Raw genomic sequence first — 23,353 nt, 5'->3', positions numbered from 1 at the left:
ATGCTTCTTTTCTTTGAGTATCTCAAAGCACTTCAGTGCCTATGATCTCATTCCCCTCAGGAGGGACTGGGTATTTTTATTCTACTCTATGCATGAAGACTTCTGGGAACAGAGGGTTTCAGAACTCACCTTTCCAGGACCAAGTGCTGGAGGCAAAGAGAGATTTTGGAGTAAATGACTTGGTTCTCTGGACCCTCAGTTGCTGGCATATTCAAACCCAACGGTGGGTAAAGGTGATTACTGTGTTCCTCAAACACATTTTTGATATTCCAAGATGGGGTTTTGGTCAGAAAGAGAATAGAAATGAGAATATCGGAGAAACAGAAAAATGATAGCCCTGTGATCTATATGCTAAAGAGGCTAAACATTATATTTTTGGTTTAATAGGATTGTGGTGAATTCATTCAAAATGGAAATGAAACATTGCAGCAAGTTCTAGCATCCACCGTGTCAACCAACAGCCTTAGTTTCTGTGGTGTAGACCTGGGTATGGCAGGTCTGATGGGAGTGTGTCATCCATCAGCAGGCTCCTGCCCAGCCAGAGACTGAGGGAGAAATGGGTTAGAACACTGTGGCTTGCAGGCATTCATTCCTTGAGTCAGGGACAGGGCAAACGTGGAACATGGGCATGGGGTAGGGTAGGTAGCCCTTTGAGAACAGATTGGGTGAAACTAGTTCCCGGTTTCATGAGAAGCCGGTGGGCAACCAGGAAAATGTTTTAAAGGCAACAGAATGGATCTGACCTTCTTCTCAGTAGAATATTTTCCCAGAAAATCGCTTTGAGAATCTTTTGAGCTTGACTATTTCACAAGTTAGCCAGGTTGAACACTGATAGGGTTCTGAAACCATCACCTTGCATGTCTTGATGGGACCATGGCCAAAAGGAGCAGAATTCCCTGGGTGTGATTTGCAGAGCAGCATCTCTTTGGGCAGAAGAATATCTCATTTATGAAGCTATCAGGGATTAATGACCTTCTTACTCATGATTTTTTAACACTGTCTTAGAAAGAATATTTTTCATTTAAGAAATACATGTAGGATACCTGCGATGTGGCTAGCACAGTGCTCACCAGGTTATCTGCCCCCATGGAGCTACTGTTGGACAGTCAAGACAGGTATTCAGAAAGCAATTGCTAAACTCCATTTAAAAGAGGTACTTAGTCACAAATTGTGCTCATTCTTTGAAAGGTCAGTTCTCTGTCACATCCTGCTCTAAAGCCCTACTTATTCAAAGTTACTCTTAATATTAACTTTGAATATATTTTTAAAAATCTGATCAACAGTGAACATTTTCTAAATTCTTTGGATCTAGAAACACATTCCTTGAAAGTTTGCATTTTATATCAGATTTTAATAATGTAAACAACTAATGAAGAGGAAACAGCTATAGATAACAAACCCGCAGAAACAATTGCTAAATAGGCACTCGCATCGTGTGTTTGTGTGAATGATTGTGTTTTGTGGAAAAAGCGCTACATTTATTCACCTCGGCATTTCAGCAGAGCTCAGTTTCCTTAGGGGGAAAATTTTTCTTAATACTTATATTACAAATGACCTTTAAAACATGGGAAGCAGGTAAATGGAACTACGTTTCACAATTTGGGAGACAAAGAGAATGGTTTCCTTAATGTGTTTTAAGGCAGAAGGTAATGAAACTACACATGCAAAGTCTGTAGAAATAGCTTTAATGCTATTCACAAGCACAGGTGGGTGTGTGGAAGGGTGAACACAGGCCTCCATGCCTCAGCCTACAAGATGGGTGGATGGCATAGTAAGGCAACAATTCATTACACAATGAATAGTAATTTGCTGTTTTAAAACGACTAATAAATGTACATTGTTTTACATTTGGTGAATAGATTCACCTGAAGCACTATTTCGAAGGGGTCTGAACTAGTCATATTATGACCGTTGAAACATTGAATGACTCTAATGAACCCACGTGGTCTTGTTATGATGATCTGGGTTGCAAAGGTTTATCCATATTTGCAAAATAAGTAAGTTGTGTAAAACATATGCTCTTCATACAGTCTATGATGAGAACTTTAGAGAAATCAGTACTTTGTTGTCAAACTGATTGGGCTCAGCCAGTGAGTTACTGTTTGCAAAGCACGGTGGGATACAGGAGGGAACCTCCAGGTAAGCTTTGCTATCATCATTAGAATTGTGTCTGATCATCTCAACAAACCCTGTGTGTTAGGCAGGACGGGAGCATTGTGTCCTTGGATATGGTATTTCTCAGGGTCCGCCTAGGGATCCTGCAGCCAGCCTCACATGGCCATGTACTAGTGATGCCCTTGTATGCTGCCTGTGGAGCCGCAGGTACATGCCAGCAGCTTCATGCCTTTTGAGGCTGCTCGGCCTCTTGGAGGGCCTGGGACCCTGCAGATTCTGCAAAAGGCAGCAGGTGCTAAGCTGAGTTGCAGAGTGGGCACTCCTTCCCCACCCCACGCCTACCCAGCAACCCTCCTTCTCTTACGCTGGAACCGGTCATTCAGGGTAGACTCAAAGCAGGTTTCTAGTTGACTAATCTCTTGCCTTTCTACAGCCTAGACAACAGGCAAGATGTGTAGGGGGCAGGGATGGCTCAGAGTCAGGGGCCCTCTGACCCTGAAATTCCAGTGTGGAGAGAAGCTGGGGGCCCTTGGTCCCTGCGCCCTGCTGGACTGTTTGGACCCAGCACTCAGAACTTTCAGGGGCCTCAGGCAGATGAGGTCATCGGCCAGTGGTGCAGAGGACTGATCTCCCCTAACAATTGACCAGCTCTCTAGCCCTGGTCCTCGTTCCCTGACCCCTTAGACACCTCCACCTCCCAGGACTTGAGAACGTTCGTAGGCTGCTCTGACATCCCACAGAGAGTGGTGAGAAACCATCAAAGTCACTGCCTATCTCTGAGCTCATCTTTCCTCATGAAAAAAAATAAATACACAAATAAGAGAAACAAGAATCAGTGTAGGATGAAGCAGGGAAGTTCTGGAGTCACGCCGCCTGGGATCTGCTACTTACGACTCAGAGAAGTGACTTCATCTCAGTCAGCCTCATTCTAATCACCTGTGAAATGGGATCACAAGAGCTGGTTTAGCTTGCAGGGCTGTTGTGAGTGAACCATAATAAGGAGCTCTGTGCCCTTGACGGCTCAGGGTGGCCTCCTCTGTCACAGACCCATAAGTCCCTAGAACACAGTAGAAACTGTGAGTGGGAATAATGTCACCACCCTTAGCCACTGCAGGCCACACTCATTCTGCTGTCCTGTAAACAAACAGTAATAAACAAAACACTTCAGCCCGGAGGCGTTAGTAGACCTGCCCAGGAACTCAACCTGACAAGTGGCAGAGATGAATGGAAACAGGTCTCCAAGTCCTTTCTTTCTGTGTTGGATTCGTTGGACAGTTTCTGTGTATCAGGCCGAGGAGAGGTGCTTGGGTGGAGTCAGGAAGGGAAGGAAGGGTGGCCCCTGGTCCTGGAGCTCTGTCCCAGAGGGGAAGTGTGGCATTCCTGGTGCGCCCCAGAGGAGGTAAGGCCTCGCCTCACCCCGCTTGTGAGTCTCATGGTGGGTCTTCTTTATTCAGAAGGAAAAGAGGCAGCGGGCCCAGGCAAAGGCATCCAATGTGTTTCACATGAATCCTCAGGTGAGCTTGGGTGCTGACCCCAGCAGGGGATGGTGGAGTCTCCTCTGCATGACCCTCCACACCTACCCAGAGGGGGACTTTGTGATCCTTCAAATAGAAGGCCAGGGCCCAAAGCACTCCTGGTGACCAGGGCGCTGGTTTACTACGGCTGCACTGGAGAAGGACCTGAGGCATAAGGGATGTCTGTGAAACCTGAATGCCCCATGTGGGGTAGCAGTGAGGACGCCGAGGATACACAGGTACTATTTCCCTCACTGTTAGGGCTGCCAATTCTGTGTTTGTTATGCTCTTGCTGACATACGTCCTCACACTGCCCAAAGACCCTGAAAAATAATGACAGCACTGATTAGAATTTCAGACAAAGTCCTAGTTTAAAAGAGAAAAAGAATTTGTTTTAGTGACAGGTTTCAGACCATGAAAGTTTCATTTTCAAAATGTTTAAATGTTTAGTAAAAAGGGAAGATTGAGGAAGAAATGAATTATATTTTATGACTATTCATTTTACAAAAATCACCATGAAAAAGAACACCCCTCCTGCTTCTCACGCCCCTCCTGCCAAGCGGCAAGGAGGGGTTTCATTTTGTCCTGGCCCTTGGTTTCATCCTGGCCCTCGGAATGCCCTGCTCCTCTGGCTCTCTTGAGGCACGCCACTTCGGCACCATGTTCAGCTCCCGTAAGTCACTGTTCCCACAGGGGGAAGCCTCTCCTTTTCTTACTCAGTGTAGGGATATGGTGGAGCCTTCCAGGGTCCCCCAGAAGAGAGCGGGGGTCCAAGTAGGGGTCCCAGTCTTCAAGGCTGTTGCAACAGCAGAGACCACAGCCACAGGTGCCAGGCCTCAGGGTGTGCCTGCCCCAAACCCTGCAAACAGGAGATTGTGTTGAATCCTCACAGCAATATCCTGTGTTGTTTTATAGTTAACCCCATCTGATGGATGAGCCACTAAGGCTTAGGTTGGCAAAGTGGTGTCCCCACCATGCCACAACAAAGGAGAGGCTGAGCAGAGATTCTGATGCAGATTTACCCGCCAACATCTCCTCGAGGCACACCTGGGACCTATAGCCTGGCAGCGGCCCTGCATGTGTACAAAAGGGTTGCACAAAGTCCAAAGTGCACTTCCCAGTAGTAGACCTTGGCCTCCCTCTGCTGGCCCCAGGCCCGTCTCATTTTGAGTAACCCAGCCTGCAGGACTCTTGTGGTATATACACTGGGAAACATTGACCTTTTGACTACAAATGTAACCATTTCCACTGGACACTACATGCTGACCAGTATCTTTCTTGCCTTCCTAAATAGGTCCTGGTCTTAAGATCAATGAACCTTTTTCTTCCCCCCCGCTAGCAGATGGGAGGCATTGTTAGTTAGCCTGCCTCTCCCACTTGGAAACACAAAATAGCGTGTAGAGATTCACGCTGTGAACTTTTCTCCAAGAGCAACACAGGAACTTAACAGAAGGGGAAAGAAACCATAGTCCCTTTGAAAGAAGTGGCGGGCAGCAGCCTATACTGTGAAGCAGATGGAAGACTTTGAGTCTCCAGAGCATGAGGGGAGACACAGCTGCCAGGACGCTCACTCCCACAGGGGAGCGGCAACCGTCAGAAGCCCATGACCCTGCCCAGCACTGGAGCCGAGTTAGTGAGTGGTGGGGAGAACAGAGGGAGAAGCGGCATCGGGACAGGCTTTGTGGGCACTCCCAGGCTCCAGCGGTGATGGAGGGAAGCCGTTCCTGATCCCATCCCACAGGGGCCCTTGCGGAAGTCTGCCAGCCGACTCAGGCGGTGGTCACAGGGTGAGAGAAGCTCCCAACTGAGTTTTGCCACATAATCTCGAGAGGGGACGAACCCTATTGGCTTGAACCCAGAGGGAACTGGGAAGTGTGCTATGGCCACGAGTGCAGGAGCTGGCACCCCTGCTTCCCGGGTGGACGTGGAGGGGCGAAGCATGAAAGCCAGGTTTCTGTATCTATCAGGAAGGCTCATGGCCTGGGCGGTTTTGAGTTCTGAGAGCAGGCTGCCTGGAACCCAGCTCGCTGCTGTTGGCTGAACCCTGCGGGTGTGAGGCCTGCCTTGCCAAGTGCGTGGGAGCTGAGTGGGACTGACAGCCACCTGTTACTCCTCACTCCCCATGCGGATTCTTTTGTGCAGCAGCGGCAGCTACACTCATCTCTGGAACATTATCCCAGCAGCCAGAGAACTGCCCTCTAATCCCCCGCTGAGGACACTGCTTGCCCCTGCATGTAGGGAGCCAGGGCGTGGACTTACCTGATCTAGCCTGACCCGCTTTGCCCCTTCACCTGCCCTGGTAAACACAAGGGACAGGGACGTTTGGGAACTCCAGGACCCCGCCCATTGCCTGAGACTCCAGAGTACCTCCCCTGGGTAACATGAGGCAAGCACCAACCCCATCACTACCACCTCAGCTGGTGATCTTTTGCGAGTGCCACCTCCTGGCTGGTGGCCAGCTGCCACCATCCATTGCAGCATCTGCAGGCACAATAACACATTACTCAGGAAGAAGAAAACCTCTGTGCAACCTCGCCTACTGCCATCGCCTGCATCACCCTGGCTAACCAGATGTTGAGTCTTTCCATATGGAAAGTACGTTTCCATATACCTAGTACGTTACTACTATTGTTGGCTTTGAGAAAGCCAACATGCTAAGGCTATTTACAACCAAGAAAATCTCAGTCTATGTCTCTCCCCTGCCGCTGCTGGGAGACTAGACAAGTCACATCACTGGATCCCTTGTAGATATCCCTAGCACTAGCCTGGAATGTGGCAGCCCGACTGGGTGGCTAGACCCAGAGGAGCAGCAGCATTCACAATAGTCTGGCCTTCAGGGGATGCTACTCCTAGGGGAAGTGAGAATGCACACATTAAGGGAGGACCCTATGAGACAAAGGAATTCAGAAGGCAGGCCTTGAGTGCCAGAACTTTCCACGGGTGGGAAGTTTCTTTCAGCAGAGGCACAGGTGCAGTGCTCAGTTCGGTGGGGAAAGTCTGTTGCTCTACCCAAGTAGTCAGGCAGCCCTGGTACTTGTGAATGGTCTTGGAGAAGGGGACTTCTTCCATCCCTTGACCACCACTGCAGAGGTAGTGGGGGCTTCTCCCATAGGAGCTTGGTGTGGGTGCATTAGTAGGCACCCTTTCTGGAACACTCTAGGGTGACTGCATCCCCACAGCATTCCCTTCCAGGTTCAGGCTTGCATGAGAGAGAGAGAGAGAGAGAGAGATTCACAACCCCTCTCTACATGGAACATCTGTATTCCTGATGAATAAGAGCTGCCTGTCTGATCTAACAGCTGGAATACCAGGTCAGGAGTGGGCTGGGAGGTGGATTACTTTCCTTCTGGCCTGGAAGGAGAACTGTGGTGGATCCCTTACCTCCCCTTGAAAAGAACTCAGTGCATTTTACTGACAGCTTCCTCAGTCACCTCTGTCTAAGCTGGGACCTCCACCCACCACTGGGATATCACATTTACCCACCTGCTTTAGCTGCAGCCATTTTCTTTTTAACCCATTGGCACCTCCTACTGGCCCGAAGCCTGAACTGTTCAACCTAGTGAATAAAATACTGGGGATTTTTTTTTTTTTAAGTGCACACCACTGGGAAATGAGATATTCATGAGACAACTGCCATTCCAGCCCCACATGAGACAGTGAATCTGCTTACACACACAACACATTTTTAGTACATCCAGCATCTGAGAAATCCATCACACAAAGATTCTCCATAACCAAGGAACTCAGAGTCTTTGCCACTGAAAGTATGCAGAGCTGAAGCTAGGTGACAATAAACTATAAACATTAAAGTCACATCCTCACGGGGAAATGTTTTAAATCCAGTCAAATAAAAATTAATTTAAAAATCATAAGAAGAAATAGTCTACTCAAATGAGAGTAAATCAGAAAGATAATTCTGGTGATATGAAAACACAGGGTTCTAAAAACACCCAAAAAAGATCACACTAACTCTCCAGCAGTGAGTCTAAGTCAAGATGAAATCTTTGAGATACCAGATAAAGAATTCAAAAGGTGAATTATTAAGTTACTAAAGGAGATACAAGAGAAAGGTGAAAACCAACATAAAGAAATATTAAAAACAATTCAGGACATGAATGAAAAACTTTCTAAGGAGAGGCATATTTTAAAGAAAAAACAATCAGAACTTCTGGAAATGAAAGACACATTTGGGGAACTACAAATACTGTGGAAAGTTTTAGCAATAGACTAGACCAAGTAGAAGAAAGAATTTCAGAGCTCAAAGACAAGGCTTTCAAATTAACCTAATCAGACAAAAATAAAGGAAGAAAAGAATAAAAAAAATAAACGAAGTTTCCAAGAAATATGGGAAAACAGCCAAACCTAAGAATCATAGGCATCCCTGAGGGAGAATAAAAAGCAAGAAGTAGGGAAAACCTCTCTGAGTAAGTAATTGAGGAAAACTTCCCCAGCCTTTCTAGAGATTTAGACATGCAAATACAAGAAGCTCAAAGAACTCCTGGGAGACTCATTGCAAAAAGGACATCACCAAGGCATATAATCATCAGGCTATCTAAAGTCAATGTAAAGGAAAAAATTCTAAGAGCAGTCAGACAAAAGCACCAGGTAACCTACAAAGGAAAACCTATCAGACTAACAGCAGACTTCTCAGCAGAAACATTACATGACAGAATGGAATGGAATCCCATCTTTAGTCTCCTCCAAACAGAATAATTTTCAGTCAAGAATTTTGTATCCAGCAAAACTAAGTTTCATAAATAAAGGAGAAATAAAATCTTTCTCAGCCAAGCAAATGCTGAGGGAATTTGTTAATACTAAACCAGTCCTAAAAGAAATGTGAAAAGGAGTTCTAAATCTTGAAACTAAAGATTGATACACACAGAACAGAAACTCCTGAGAGCATAGAATTTACAGGGCTTATAAAACAATAACACAATGGAGAAAACAAAGTTACTAGGTAACAATCAACACAATGACTGAAACAGTAACCCACATCACAATATTAATGTTGAATATAAATGGCCCAGATGCTCCACTTAAAAGATACAAATTGGCAGAATGGGTAAAAAATTACAGACCAAATATCTACTGTCTTCAAGAGACACACCTAACATGTGAGGGTTCATATAGACTCAAGGTAAAAGGGTGGGAAAGGATATTTTGTGCAAATGGAAAACAAAATGAGCAGGAATAGCTATTCTTATATCAGATAAAACAGGCTTTAAAGCAACAACAGTAAAAACAGACAAGGAATGACATTATATAATGATAAAAGGACCAATTCAATCAGAAGACATAACAATCCTAAATATATATGCATTTTTACATATAATAAAATCTGAGCTCTCAGATTCATAAAAATATTACCATTAGACCTAAGAAAAAAGATAGACAGTAACACAATAATAGTGGGGGACTTCAACACTCCACAGATAGCACTAGACAAATCATCCACACTCCTCCAAGTATGGGGTGGTGATGTCCCCAGTGACAAGTTGTGCAGTTTGATGCCAATGCCTTGATACTGTGGTAAGGTCAACCCATCTCACCCACCATTGCTTTTCCACCATCTGTTCAAGTATCCCCAAAGAAAAAAGGAAATAACATCTAAGTATTGTTATGAAAATAGTTTTGATCTTGCAAACCTCACAGTGTAGTCTCAGGAGCCTCCAGGAGTCTGGGACCACTTTTTAAGACCTGATGCTGTAGATGCCTCCCACCCAAACTCTGCCATTCTGGAATAAATCAGGCAAATCTAGTTTATTAAATAAATGTCACACACCTGGTTTTGGTCTTCCCATCAGTTAGGTTTTGATATAGAATTTCCAGGAATCCAAAAAGTCCTGAATCTTGAAGACAATCTTCTATTTCTTTAGTGATTATTTACTTTCCTGTGGGTAGCTTCTTAGACTTGGGAAAAGGTCCTTTCTTCAAAAGGTGATCAACGGAGAACAGCCAAAAATTCAGATTAACTTGTTAACTTGGAGTTTGTATCACTATTAAAAAGCATTTGAATAGTTTTTAACTGATTTAGAGAAAATAATCTCATCATCTCGTGGGTCCTCAACACTAAAACTTATAGTGTCAACACTTCCAAATGGCTTGCATCTAATCTTTGGAAGACTCACTCTGCCATCAGCAATTCACCTTCGTGCACACCCAGTCTCTGTGTTAACCAGTCCAAGGCCCTGCTCCACCTGGTCTGTAAATATACTCCCTGAAGCTGGCCTTCTTAGAGTGAGTGAGGTTGCTGAATATACGTCTGTTGGCCATAACTGTTCTGGACTCTTCTTTTCAACAGAGTCTCACTCTGTCACCCAGGCTGGAATGCAGTGGTGCAATCGCGGCTCACTGCAGCTTCAACCTCCTGGCCTCAAGCTATCCTTCTGCATTGCCCTTTCAAAGTGCTAAGATTACAGGCATAAGCCACCATGCCCAACCCTGGACTCTTTCTTTGCATTGGAATTAATTTTTCTTGTCTTTTTTTTTTTTTTGTGAGATGGAGTCTCGCTCTGTTGCCCAGAGTGGAGTGCAGTGGCATGATTTTGGCTCACTGCAATCTCTGCCTCCTGGGTTCAAGTGATTCTCCTGCCTCAGCCCCCTGAGTGGCTGGGATTAAAGGTGCACAACATCATGCCTGGCTAAGTTTTTTTTTTGTATTTTTTAGTAGAGGTGGTGTTTCTCCATGTTGGCTAGGCTGGTCTTGAACTCCTGACCTCAGGTGATCGCCCTCCTTAGCCTCCCGAAGTGCTGGGATTACAGGCATGAGCCACCATGCCTGGCAAACTTTTCGTTTTGTGAGGGCTCCATTATGTCTTTATAAAAATTCGAAGTTATACAATAGTTTGTAATCACATGTATTTTTTTTTAAATCTTCAAGAGCTTTCCCTGCATCATCTGGAAGTGTTCAGTAGTGTTGGAAGCAAGCTGTGTGGCAAATGTAAATCCTCCTGCTTTTAGGTTTTAAATGCACAAGCCAGGTTCTGTTGTAGCAGAAGCTCCCAGTGGGAGGGCCACCCAAAAACCCTGTAGCATGAAATACTTCATTTTATCTTGAAGGAAATCTGCTTGTTGCATGCTCTCCAAAGGATCTGGCTGCTTCCTGTAGGTTTAGTTTTAGACTGATGTATTCCATAATTTTCTTTGTTTCTATCTTTAAATGCTGGAGAACAGGCTAGGAAAGAGGGAGGAATAATTGTATTGACTCCTCAAACTACAGAAGACTTAAAAAAAAACTAGGTTGTGTTTAAATTGCATCTTCATCTTGATCCAAGGTGACCATTTATCTTTGTCACCAGCAACACTCAGGTCTACCCTCTGCCAGGACAGTGGCTTCCAGATGACTAGTGTGCCCATTGGACTATTGGACTCTACACACAATGGTCTCAGATCTCTGTATTTGTTTAATTTCTGGATTTTTCCTTTCTAGATAAATGCTCTCTTTTCTTGCTGCTTGTTTTTTCTTTCAGTTTGCTTCTCTGCTGTTTAGACACTCATTTGTAGAAGGCCATGACCCACTTCTAATTTGCTGATTCTAGTTTTACGTGAACGTAACAGCACCTAGCTGAGCTTCCTGGCCCCATCCCTTCTTTCAACAATGCATGGGCATCCTTCTTGGGTGAGCTGCTATGCTGACTGCTGGAAATATGGAAATACAAGAAGACAGTAGCGGAATAAGGATAGTGTACCACAAGCGCCCAGTAGAGGGAGCAATTATCTGGATGAGTCAGTAGTAAAGTCGTCCCAGAGGAAGAGATTCTTTTACTGAGGCTTGAAGGACGACTAGGCGATTGTCCTGGAAGTGGGAGGCGGAGGATATTCTGGCCCCTGTCCTGGGGAATTCTCTTTGAGAACTGCTGTTTGAACCAGTTTCCAGGCCACACAGGAAAACAGCCCCCTTCCTTGAGAGCCTTGTCCCCAAGTAGCATTCCACAACTCAGTCACAGTCTTGGTTCTGAATCGGCTGATTCCAAAGGCTAAATAAATCTACCTGCAAGAAGGTTTTCTTCCATTCAGGCTGCTACCTTGGGCTTCCGAGGCAATTCCTAAATCTGTTTTGAGAATGGTCACATGATTGAAATAGATAAATAGATATAAAATAGAATTTCTATAGTAAGTAGGAACTGTTTCTAACCTGCAGTTAGGTTTCTAAATTAGTTTTTGTTATGCTGTAACATAGAACTCAATTGGAACAATATTATCAAAGGAAGGTTAAGATCCCAAGATGGTCTCCATTTTGCGACTAAGAATCTATATATTAATAAAGCCTTTGAAACTAATTTCCATGTTTTACTCTGTTTCTATGGAGAATGACAGTTATGGAGGTTGGAGATGTGGAGAACGTGGTTACATCCATGCATGGGATGTGACGAAGCAACTGAAAATCACGCTTGAGGAGATGATATGTACAATATGATGTTGTATGAAAAAGGCAGGAGTGAGATTGTTAACACAGGTGCCTCTGGGTGGCGAGGCGTACTGGGTTTAATTTTTCCTAACACTGTCCTGTTAAAACAAAAGTCCTCCATATTCACACAATGCTTCTAATACCAAATGTGTAGTTATCGACACCAAATTCCCCAATTCTGTGGGGACACCAGCTGGGTGTCCTACAATTTAATCCAATTCTGACACTATCTACTTGGAGTTTGGGCAGACTCCCCAAATTAAAGAGCTTACCCTCCCAAGACTGCCCCACTTCAGACACCAATCACAAGTAGTGGGTCCCCAGGTTACCCACACTTCTTTCCATCTTGGCTGCAAATCAGAGGTTCCCTCATTCCCCCCCTCTAGTTTGATAATTTGCTGTAATGACTCACAGATTAAGGGAAACACATTACTCCCTATTACCAGTTTATTACCAAGATACAACTTAGGAACAAATGACAGAGACACATAGGACAAGGTACTAGGGGGTAGGGTAAAGAGAAGCTTCCATGCTGTCTCCAGGCACAGCACCCTCCCAGCATGCCGTTCATGTTAGGCTCCCCTTACAAGTGTTCACTTTCTTCTCCAAAAGCTAAATGGTACCCTTAGGCAGGAAGCTTATACTTATTCCCTTAAGCCAGCTTTAGAGTGAAAAAGCTACTTTCTTTATACCAGACCTCACTCTTGTTAACTGGATTCTACAAGTGGTGAGCAACTGGACCAGCATTTTAGTCCAAGGAGGCAGGAGTGGGGGAAGTGAGCAATTTTGGGGCCCATGTGTTAGCTTGGTAGATGCAGTCAAGCTAGTGATGGCTGGTGTCTTCGTGGGCATGCATACTTTGAGTTGTAAATCTACTGTTATCTCTTAGGGTTTTTATCCCTAATGCGGTTAGTTCCTGGTTCTGTGTCTGGTCCCCATTGGCTGGAGTTGGATCACACAATCTAAGCTGACCCCAGTTGGCTAAGACTTAAACTTTTCCAAACAGGGTAAACATGCGATTTGTAAGGGAGGGAGGGGGCAGGAGTCGTCCCTCTGCTGCAGCACAAGGCATGTTCAGACATGTCTGGACAAGTCAGGGCACAACAAGAGCAGGAGGCCTGCTTAAAGGCTAGAAACAAGAAAGTACAAGGAGATGGGGCCTCCGAACCAAGGACAAGGACATTACACAATTAAACCCTTTGAAGAGGAATTCACCATCTCTGGCAAAACCATGTGGACTATGCAGGAAAGTTTTTAGGGACTCTGAGAATTAGTCAGTGGTTCTTGAGTGGGGTGGGAGGAAGAGGCAGCGGGACTTCCAACTAACTGGCCATGCATCCTTGAGCTTTGACTCTTCCTCTTTGGGCCTCAATTTTCTTCCTCACATGACAGAATGTTATGATCCCTGAGCTCACTTCAGATCTAAACATTGGATCTTTCACAAGGATCTGCAAAGGGCAACTCTAGTGAATTTTCTTGTTCTTAACTATCACTTTGCACTGCAGCCAGTCTTTGGGAGTAAAAAGCATGAGCTTACTGTGGTGGGGCATGAGGAAAATAAATGGACCACACTTGGAAGCATTTATCCTTTAGATGAGGACAGATTCTAGCGGTGAACGAAGAGGAGAAGCCCCGGTAGGCAGACAGTCAACAGCATATGCCCTCGGTCTGCAGGCCAGCCCAGACCCACCTGGTCCCTCAGAAATCACCCACTGCTGTTTATCATTTTTTGACAATTTAATGCAAGTTCAGGAGGGATGATCTCTGCCCAAGTCAGGAGGAAGATTGATAAAGCTTTTCAAAGGCCACTTGTTTGAGCCATTGGCACTAAGAGCTTGCATAGCACAGGCCTTGCCCCTACCTGAGACCCAATCTCTGCAGAAAGGAAATCTAACAGCCACCTTCAAAGGAGACTCAATAAAATGGAAAAACACAGCCATGAATTTTTAAGGGACCCTAATGCCAAAAGGGTGATGAGAGAGGGAGGAATTTTCTGCATGGAAGAGCTTGTTAGCCCCATGGATCTGAATGAGAGCATTCACTGTGGCTTCTGCCTCCATTTGAGGAATATACAGACCAGAGACTCAGGAAAAGCCAATTGATAAACGGGCTTCTTATCGCCTCAGACACCTGCTCCCAGGAACAATCCCGCTTTCTCACCCAAGACCTTCTGCTGGGTGGAATGTTGCCAACTGTAGTACAGAGTGCTCGTAATTTGCCTGATTCCAGCCACACAATAATGTTTTGTTGCCCTTCAACCAAAGTAAATAAAAAGCTAGTGTTTGGGGGCAAGATTTAGCATTGCCATCAGTGGCAACAGCCTGGTGTCCAGGCTGCCCCAGAGGAGGTGGCTGTGATGAGCAGCTGCCACGGGCCCTTCCTATGTGGGTGACTTGGGAGAAGGCAGAAAAGCTGGAGAACACTCTCCCCATTGGAGCTGATGAGTGTACAGTCTACTGCAAAAGTAAAATGTCACCTCCTACCTGATTGGAAAAGTGCTGGGTAAAGCTCCTCACTCTGCCTTCTGGAAGTCTGCAGATGGACTCCCAGGCCTTAGGTGTCTTCCCCATGAGGCTAGCTCAGAAGGGAAATGGAGCAGGCATCTTGTGAGCCTCTGGTGTACCTGCCAGCTCTTTTGTACCTTCTCTTTCAGGCATCCTAGGCGAGGACATGGCAGATGTTATATCAAGCTTCGTCTGCTGAGGTTGAGTAGTGGGTCCAAGGGCGTTCTTTATATTCTTTGAAATAAAGATTGTAAAGAGGAACAAGAAACATTTTTAAAAGTTCATTGTCAGGCACTGATATTGCTCTACAGAAAGTAGCCGAGTGGTGTTTAACCACCTGGGACTTGGGGTCACACATCCCCAAGTACAACCCTGGTTCTGCCCCTAGTAGCAACAGCTTCTCTTCTTTGACACCAGGGCATCCCAGGATGTCCCAGAGGATGCAGAGGGATGCTCTTGGCTTTCCCTAAGGCTGGTTCAATTTCCTCATCTGTAAAATGGAGTGGGAACAGAAGTGTGTTTTTGGGATGTGGTTAGGAGGTTACACAAGGTCCTGACCTTGTCACGTGTACTCATGGTACACGTGACATGGAAGACATGCGGGCTGCTATAACAAAGCACCATAGACAGAAATTTTAAAAAACCGAAATTTATTTCTCACACTTCTGGAGGCTTGGAAGTTCAATGTCAATGTGCAGGTGGATTTGGTGTCTGGTAAGGGCTAGATTCCTGGCTCGTGCATGGTGTCTTCTCCCTGTCCTTGCATGGTGGGGTGGGGTCGGGGGGAGGGGTGGGGGAGCACTCTTTTAGAAGGGCACTGATCCCATTCATGAGGGCTCTGACTTTATTACCTAATCACCTCCCAAAATCTCCACCTCCTCATACCATCACCTTGAGGGTCAGGATTTCACATGAATTTAGGGGACCATGAGCATTCAGTCTATTGCAGAAGGCACCGTAGATGATCATGAATGACCAGAGCAACCCCTTAGCAGACTCACTTCCAGATGAATCTTTGTGGAGAAGGGAAGGGCAAAGAACCAGGTGGAGTCGGGCTGGACCAGGCTCTGAGGGGACAGGGGTGGCAAGACAGTGCTGGGAGCTCAGGAGGTCTGGTCAGGAGGACAGGACTTGCTGAAGACCATCTTGCTGGTCCCCTACTGGTGCTGACCTTTTCAAAGGGTCCTCTTTCCTCACTTGCCTGTGGCACTGCACAGGTTGTGGGGACCCATGGGCGGCAATGGAGTGCACTCGGAGGGCATTTTAAAATCCTTGCTAATCGTAATTATGCAGGAGAGGGCTCTAGGGGACTTCTGGGGCATTGCTACAAGGACGGCGAGTGAATGACACTCTGTCTTGGGAGGGTGGGTGCTCAGGGGACCATCAGAGCTGGGGGCCCTGAGTTGAGAATTGCCCTGGCTGTCCCGGCAGGGAGTAAGGGGCAAGGCCCCAGGGCATGGACAAGGCTGCTCAGACCCAACTCTGCTGTCGCAACTGCATCATGATCATTTGTTGAGGCCTCACTCTGTGATAGACACTTGGGTAAGCCTCCCTTCATTAAGCCTCCTTACTATTTATTAAGCAAAATAGTAAGCAAAACATTTTTCAGCAAGGTGTAAGCATACAGAAAATAATATGCCAAACACCCATATTTCCATCACTTAGAATTTAAAATATTAAAAGTCTGTGCTCATTGACATTAGTTATCAGGGAGCTGCAAATCAGAACCACAGTGATACTGCGTCACACTCATGCATCTGGCTAGAATCAAGGCATCAGATAACAGCAAGTGTGGTTGAGGATGTGGAGAAATCAGAACCTTATTCATTGCTGGTGGGAATGTAGAATGGTACGACCTCTTTGGAAAACAGTCTGGCAGCCCCTCAAATCATTAAACAATTACTCTGTCACCCCACAATTCCACCCCCAGGTGTATACCCAAGAAAACTGAAAACATTTCCACACAAAAGCTTATACACAAATGTTTACAGCATTATTCATAATAATCAAAAGACAGAAACAGCCTAAATGTTCGTCAACTGACAAATGGATAAACAAAATGTGATCTGTCTATACAATGGAATATTATTCAGCGATGAACAAGGAGTGTAGTGCTGATACATGCTGCAACAGGGATGAACCTTGAGAACATCCTGCTGGGTGAAAGAAGCCAGACACTAAAGGCCACAAAGTGCATGGCTCCATTCATATGCACACATTCCCATGATTCCATCCATATGAAAGTGTGGAACAGGGAAATCAGGAAAAATAGAAGGTAGATTTGTGGTCTCTTGGGGGAGAAGGAAAGATGGGGGAGAGATCGCTAAAGTTACAGAGTTTCTTTTTGAGATGATGAAAGTGTTCGGGGGGAGAAGGAAAGATGGGGGAGAGATCGCTAAAGTTACAGAGTTTCTTTTTGAGATGATGAAAGTGTTCTGAAGTTGTAATAACAGCTTCACATATCTATGAATATATTCAGTTGATGCAAAAGTAATTGCATTTTTTGGCATTATTATTATTTGAGACAGAGTCTTGCTCTGTCGCCTAGGCTGGAGTGCAATGGTGCAATCTCAGCTCACTGCAACCTCCGCCTCCTGGGTTCAAGCAATTCTCCTGTCTCAGCCTCCCAAGTAGTTGGGATTACAGGCGTCCACCACCACATCCAGCTAATTTTTTGTATTTTTGGTGGAGATGAGATTTCACCATGTTGGCCAGACTGGTTTCAAACTCCTGACCTCAAGTGATCTGCCCTCCTCAGCCTCCCAAAGTGCTAGGATTACAGGTGTGAGCCACCACACCTGGCCGCCATTACTTTTAATGGCAAAAACTATAATTGCTTTTGTACCAACCTCTAAAAACCATTGAATTGTACATATTATGTATGTTTGTGAATTATATCTCAATAAAACCATTCCTAAGAGTCTGTTATATTCTCTTCCTGTATGTTTTTAATTGCCAAATAAAAATTGTATATATTTATGGTGTGGAGCATGATGTTTTGATATATATTGTGGAATGGCTAAATTAAGCTAATTAACATATGCATTACCTTACAAGCTGGTTATTTTTGTGGTGAGAACATTTAAAATGTACTCTCTCAGCAGTTTTTAAGAATATAATACATTGTTACTAACTACAGTCACCATGTAGCACAGTAGAGCTCCTGAACTTAGCTTCCGGTCTAACTCAAGTTTGTTTTGTTGTTGTTGTTGTTGTTGTCCAGGCTGAAGTGCAGTGGTGCAATCTTGACTTACTGCAGCCTCAACCTCCTGGGCTAAAGTGATCCTCCTACCTCATCCTCCTGAGTAGCTGAGACTACAGGCGTGTGCCACCATACCCAGAGAATTTTTCTATTTTTTGTAGAGATGGGGTTTCACCATGTTGCCCAGGCCAGTCTTCAGCTCCTGGGCTCAGGTGATCTGCCCACCTCAGCCTCCCAAAGTGCTGGGATTACAGATGTAATTTTGCATTTTTACCATCTCCTCTTATTTATTTGTATTTGTATTTTTAACCATCTCCTCTTATTTATTTTATTTTTTTACATAAAAGAAGTCTGGCCAGGTGCAGTGGCTCATGCCTGTAATCCCAGCACTTTGGGAGGCTGAGGTGGGTCGATCACCCAAGGTCAGGAGTTTGAGACCTGCCTGGCCAACATGGCGAAACCCCGCCTCTACTAAAAATACAAAAATTGGCCAAGCATGGTGGTGCACGCCTGTAGTCCCAGCTCCTTGGGATGCTGAGGCAGGAGAATCACTTGAACCCAGGAGCAGAGGCTGCAGTGAGCCAAGATCGTGCCATTGCACTCCAGCCTGGTCAGTAGAGTGAGACTCCATTTCAAAAAAAAAGAGAGAGGGAGAAAAAGGAAATCAAGATCACCGAATACGTGGAAGTCGAGTTCCTACCCCTCCTTGGTTCCATCCCCTTCCACCCTTGCCAAGGCCTTCACTATCCTGGATTTTGACCTTGAAGTCTGTGGTTAGAATGCTGTTCCATACGTCACTAAGTGTCTTTCTTGTGTTTCTCATTTAACCACCATATGAGCCCTGTAAGGCTGTACTGCTGCTATGTCCATTGGACAGATGAGCAAACCAAGGTCCAGAAAAATAAAAAATTGAGCCACCCAAGGTCTAAAAGCCAGAGTGACTCCAGCCAACTGTGGCTGGATGCTGTTGTCTCACCTTTGTGTTATGAAGCCCTCTTTTTCATCCTCTGTCTAGTTTTCCAACAAGGTTCTGTGGCTAAACCTCACAAATAATCGCATTAATCTGAGAATACTGTGCCAAAAAGAACATTGTGAATAACATTAATGGTGAATGTATTACACATAGAAATCTAAAAACACCTCTGGTGTTTTCTCAGAAACGTTTTTACCGTTCTAAGGTAATTTTATAAATCTTGTTTAAAAGGTAAAGAATTACTATTCTGAAGAGCTTGAGCAGAAATCTAGATTTCTTAAGAACTCAACTAATTCTCACCTCCTTCATCTGCAAATGGCACAAGTTTTCCAACAAGTCTTGAAAATTTTACCTCTTTTGTCGACAAAGGATGAAAACCAGAGGTATGAAGAGGCTTTGCATTTCAGACAGTCCATCATGGTAGGAAAAGAACCTTCGTTGAGGGAGAAATATTTGCCTCAGAAACAGGGATGAGTAAACAGATAGATTACTCTAGAAGCCCATCCATGGGGAGTCTCAGACTACTCCCACCCTGGGCACTACTCCTTTAAAAAGCACCTGCAGGGCCTCTGGGGTGAGCCACTGGCCCACCAGCATCTGCAAGGCACCATGGGAGACACAAAGGTGAATGAGAGATGGCCTTTGCCTTCAGTGCCATGTTACCTATGAACAGATGTTGACTTGCTTCTTTTTGGAAGCCTGCCCATAACAGTGAGAATTAGTAGGTTTTAGAGAACTCTTGTAGACAGGGCCTTGCTCTGTCACTCAGGCTGAAATGCAGTGGCACCATGTCAGCTCACTGCAGCCTCAACCTCTTGGGCTCAAGTCATCCTCCTGCCTCAGCCCCTCAAGTGGCTGGGTCTACAGGCGCGCACCACCATGCCTGGCTAACTTTTGTATTTTTTGTAGAGATGGGGTTTTTGCTGTGTTGCCCCGGCTGGTCTCGAACTCCTGAGTTCAGGCAATCTGCCTGTCTCAGCCTCCCAAAGTGCTGGGATTACAGGCATGAGCCACCATGCCTGGCCTACCCTTGTATGTTTGTCCAGGGAGAGACTCTTGAGTTAGCTGGTGTGTCCCAGGGCCTGTGTTCCACAGATGAGCCTGAGGCCGGGGAACGCCTGCCCCACTCAGGGGAACCTGGGGAGTGCTGCGCTGGTGTGGGCTGAATGACATCCCCTAGAAGGGAATGGTGAAGCCCCAATCCCTGGCACCTGTCCATGTGACCCTATTTGGAAACACGGTCATTGCAGATATAATTAGTCGAGTTAAGATGGGGTCATACTGGAGTAGGGTGGACCCCCAATTCAATGCGATGGTGTCTGCATAAGAGGAAGGAGATTTGGACATGAAGACGCATATAGAGGAGAGTGCCGAGTGAAGACAGACATTGGGAGGAAGAGGTGTGTGAAGATGAGGCAGAGTGCAGCGATGCCCCTCCAGCCAAGCAGCACCGGGGCTTGGCCCGAGGGGGAAGGAAGACTTCACCCCCAGAGGCTTCGGAGGGAGCGTGGCCCTGCGGATGCCTTGGATTGGGACTTCTGGTCTTCGTGACTGTGACAAAGTAAACTTTTGTTGCTTGGAGCCTCCCAGGTTGTGGCCTTTGCTAAGGCAGCCCAAGCAGACAAACACACTGACGCTTCCTGAAATTCTGGAGGCCGCTCCCCTGGGGGGCAGTGTTGCTTCCTTCTGTCAAATGTGGGGCCTGGACCTGGGCTTGCTGGGCCCTCTCCTGTTCTAGGCCACTCCTCCTGCTCCAGAATCCCAGATCCTCCCTGCCTGTCCCGGCTGATTCATGATCCCAGCCTGGCTTCACCACAGGGCCCCTCAAAGAGCCCCGAGACCTGCTCCTGGGTTTCTGGAGCGTGGCCATCACAGATCCCTGCTGTGTCTGTCTGACAGGCTCCATCAGCAATAGGATACAGAAGTGAATCCTCAGCCTCCCCAACTTATCATGGGGCTAAATCCAGGGGGCCAGACAAGTGCCCAGGTCTGTGGGCCCCGGTCTGCTATTTCCAGGTCCCCAAGAGGCTAGTAGAAGGTGCTTGTTCCCTGGCCCCGAGGGAACCCTTGACCTCAGCCAGCTCCAGCCCCTGCAGGAGCCATCTCCATGCCTCCAGACCCCCAGTAGACACCGTCCTTCCAGGATCTGACTCTGGTTGTTAGCCTGGGCCCCAGGATGAGGACAGTGTAAGGAGCCAGGAGGTTGGGACCAGACTGGCCTCCTAGCCTAGCTGAAGAGATGGGTCCTGGCCTCATGAGCTCCCATATGACTGGAAGCTTCCCCAAACCTGGAACCACAGACAGTTCCTGGGCTCTGGTCCTCTCAGCCCAGTGGTGCAGGGGCAGCCCATCCTGAGAGCTCCTGCAGGGAAGAGGGGCCTGTGGGGACAAGGGGATGCTACAGTGAGTGACTTTGAGGACAAGGACACACACAGGCACAGCCCTTTCGGCCACCCCATGGGTCCTGGGTTGCCAGGAGCCTTACCAAGCCCCAGCTTGCCTGGTCCCCACCTCCATGAGGCCACAAGCCAGCCTGGCCGCCCTGGAGCTAGTGCTGGAGCCCATCACAGGATCTGCTATCCCACCATACAGTGAGAAGAGGAACTGAGAGACAAGACACTTTTAGAGCCATTTGACCGAGTGTCTGCCTGTTGTATCTAATGATGTAATTTGCATATCTTTATTTTCATTTTCTAGGGGTTGGGAGCTGTGATCAGCACAGGCTGCTTGGCCAGGAGGAATGACTGCAGGGTGGGCAGACACAGGTTGGTACTCAGTGGAGACCTGAGTGAATGAATGAATCAGAGCTGGGGAGGACAGGGGGCATGGGAGGGAACTGCCGTTGTCAGAGAAAGCCCAACACAGACCTTCCTTTCCCTGGGATCATCCCTGGGGTCACCAAACCTCCCCCGTACACCTGAGGAGAGACCACCTGAGTCACAGCCCGCAGAGCTCAGGCCAAAGAGCTGGGATGGATGGGCTGGAGCCAGGGGACTTGGCTCAGGGTCTAATTTCCTAGTCTTGACCACTATCCCCTCCCCTACGCTGAGCCTCAGTTTCCCAATCTGTAAACTGAAGGGGATGCTCTAGACCAGGGATCCACAAACCATTAACCTCTGGGCCAAATCTAGCCAACTGCCTCTTTTTGCAAATGATGTTTTGTTGGAATGTGGCCATGCCCATTCACTTGCTGCTGTCTGCAGCTGCCTTTGCATCACAATGGCAGGGCTGTGTACGTGTGGCTGGGAGCTTATGGCCCACAAAGCCAGGTGTATGCACCACCTGGCCCTTTACAGCAAGGCTGGCCAGCCCGACCTTCCACGAGCGTTTCTCAGCGGAAGCAGTGTCAGCTCTGAGTGGGTATTTAAGAAATTGCTTCTGGTGAGTGTAGGTCAAGCTCATTGCAAGACAAGTTCCATGCTATAAAAGCTACTTTTCTTTAAGTTCTTATACTTCCACTTTATATTAAAGTTAAGACATTATGTTTATCTTTTGAGATCTGGAGCATAGATAGGTGATCATCTGTATGGGTTTCATTACAGGGCATTAGAGAGCGTCTGTTAGAAGAGCAGGGCATTGATTTTGATGCAATGAGGCAGTTTCTTTAGAAGACCTACGAGGCCCTAGATTCCGCATCAGCCTTAAGTGGCAAAGCCATGCGGCTATTTCAAGAGCACAGCACTAGAGGGCAGCATAAGCCCATGTGTGCAATGCCAGAGCCCTGCGCCCTGGGCACCGCCGCTTCCCGAAGGCTACAGGACTGGGAAAGGCTTGTGCCACCAGGACCTGAGCACTCAGCAGGAGCGTTAGGCCTCTGGGCCTGGGTCAGAGCTGGTGGAGAGACCGTTCCAGCATGTGAGACGCTGGAGGGAACTGAAACCCACCTGCTGCACGTGCATGCTTCCCCGGTGGTTTTGGAAATGCTCTTGTTGTCAAACATGTCCCTTCACATGGGGCTCTGCCTTCCCCACTGCCCTCCTGCACAGGCACAGCACATGTGTGCACACTAAGACTTCCAGGAATCTGTCCATCTAGCTGAACTGATTTTTTCCCCCCAATTTATTCGACATTAGGATCTTCCGTGCGAGCCTGCGTGTGTGTCTAAACTTAGCCACATCAGGAAGCTGACACTGGTAAGTGATGACTTAACATTGTGGGAGATGTCCTTCTACACACCTGTGGGTTCCATGGATTCAGCCAACTTTGGATTAAAAAACAGTTTTATGTTTCTTTGTTTTTTGTTTTTTTTTTTTTGACAGGTTTTGTTCTGTCACCCAGGCTGGAGTGCAGCGGTGCGATCACGGCTTACTGCATCCTAGACCTCTGGGGGTCATGCAATCCTCCTGACTCAGCCTCCCGTGTAGCTGAGATCACTGGTGCCCGACCCCACATCCAGCTTTTTTTTTTTTTTTTTTTGTAGATATGGGGTCTTACTTTGTCTCCCAGGCTAGTCTCCAACTCCTAGGGTCTAGTGACCCAGCCTCCCGAAATGCTGGGATTATAGGCGTAAGCCACTGCACCCTGCCAGGATAAAAAAATTCTTTAAAAAACAATAAAAATCACAATACAACAATGAAAAATAATACCAATTCTAAAAAGACAGTATAACAACCATTTACTTGGCATTTGCATTGTATT

Source organism: Gorilla gorilla, chromosome 8 (genome assembly GCF_029281585.2).
Source record: "Gorilla gorilla gorilla isolate KB3781 chromosome 8, NHGRI_mGorGor1-v2.1_pri, whole genome shotgun sequence".
In the NCBI taxonomy this organism is placed as follows: Eukaryota; Metazoa; Chordata; class Mammalia; order Primates; family Hominidae; genus Gorilla; species Gorilla gorilla.
This window is presented reverse-complemented; position numbering follows the sequence as displayed.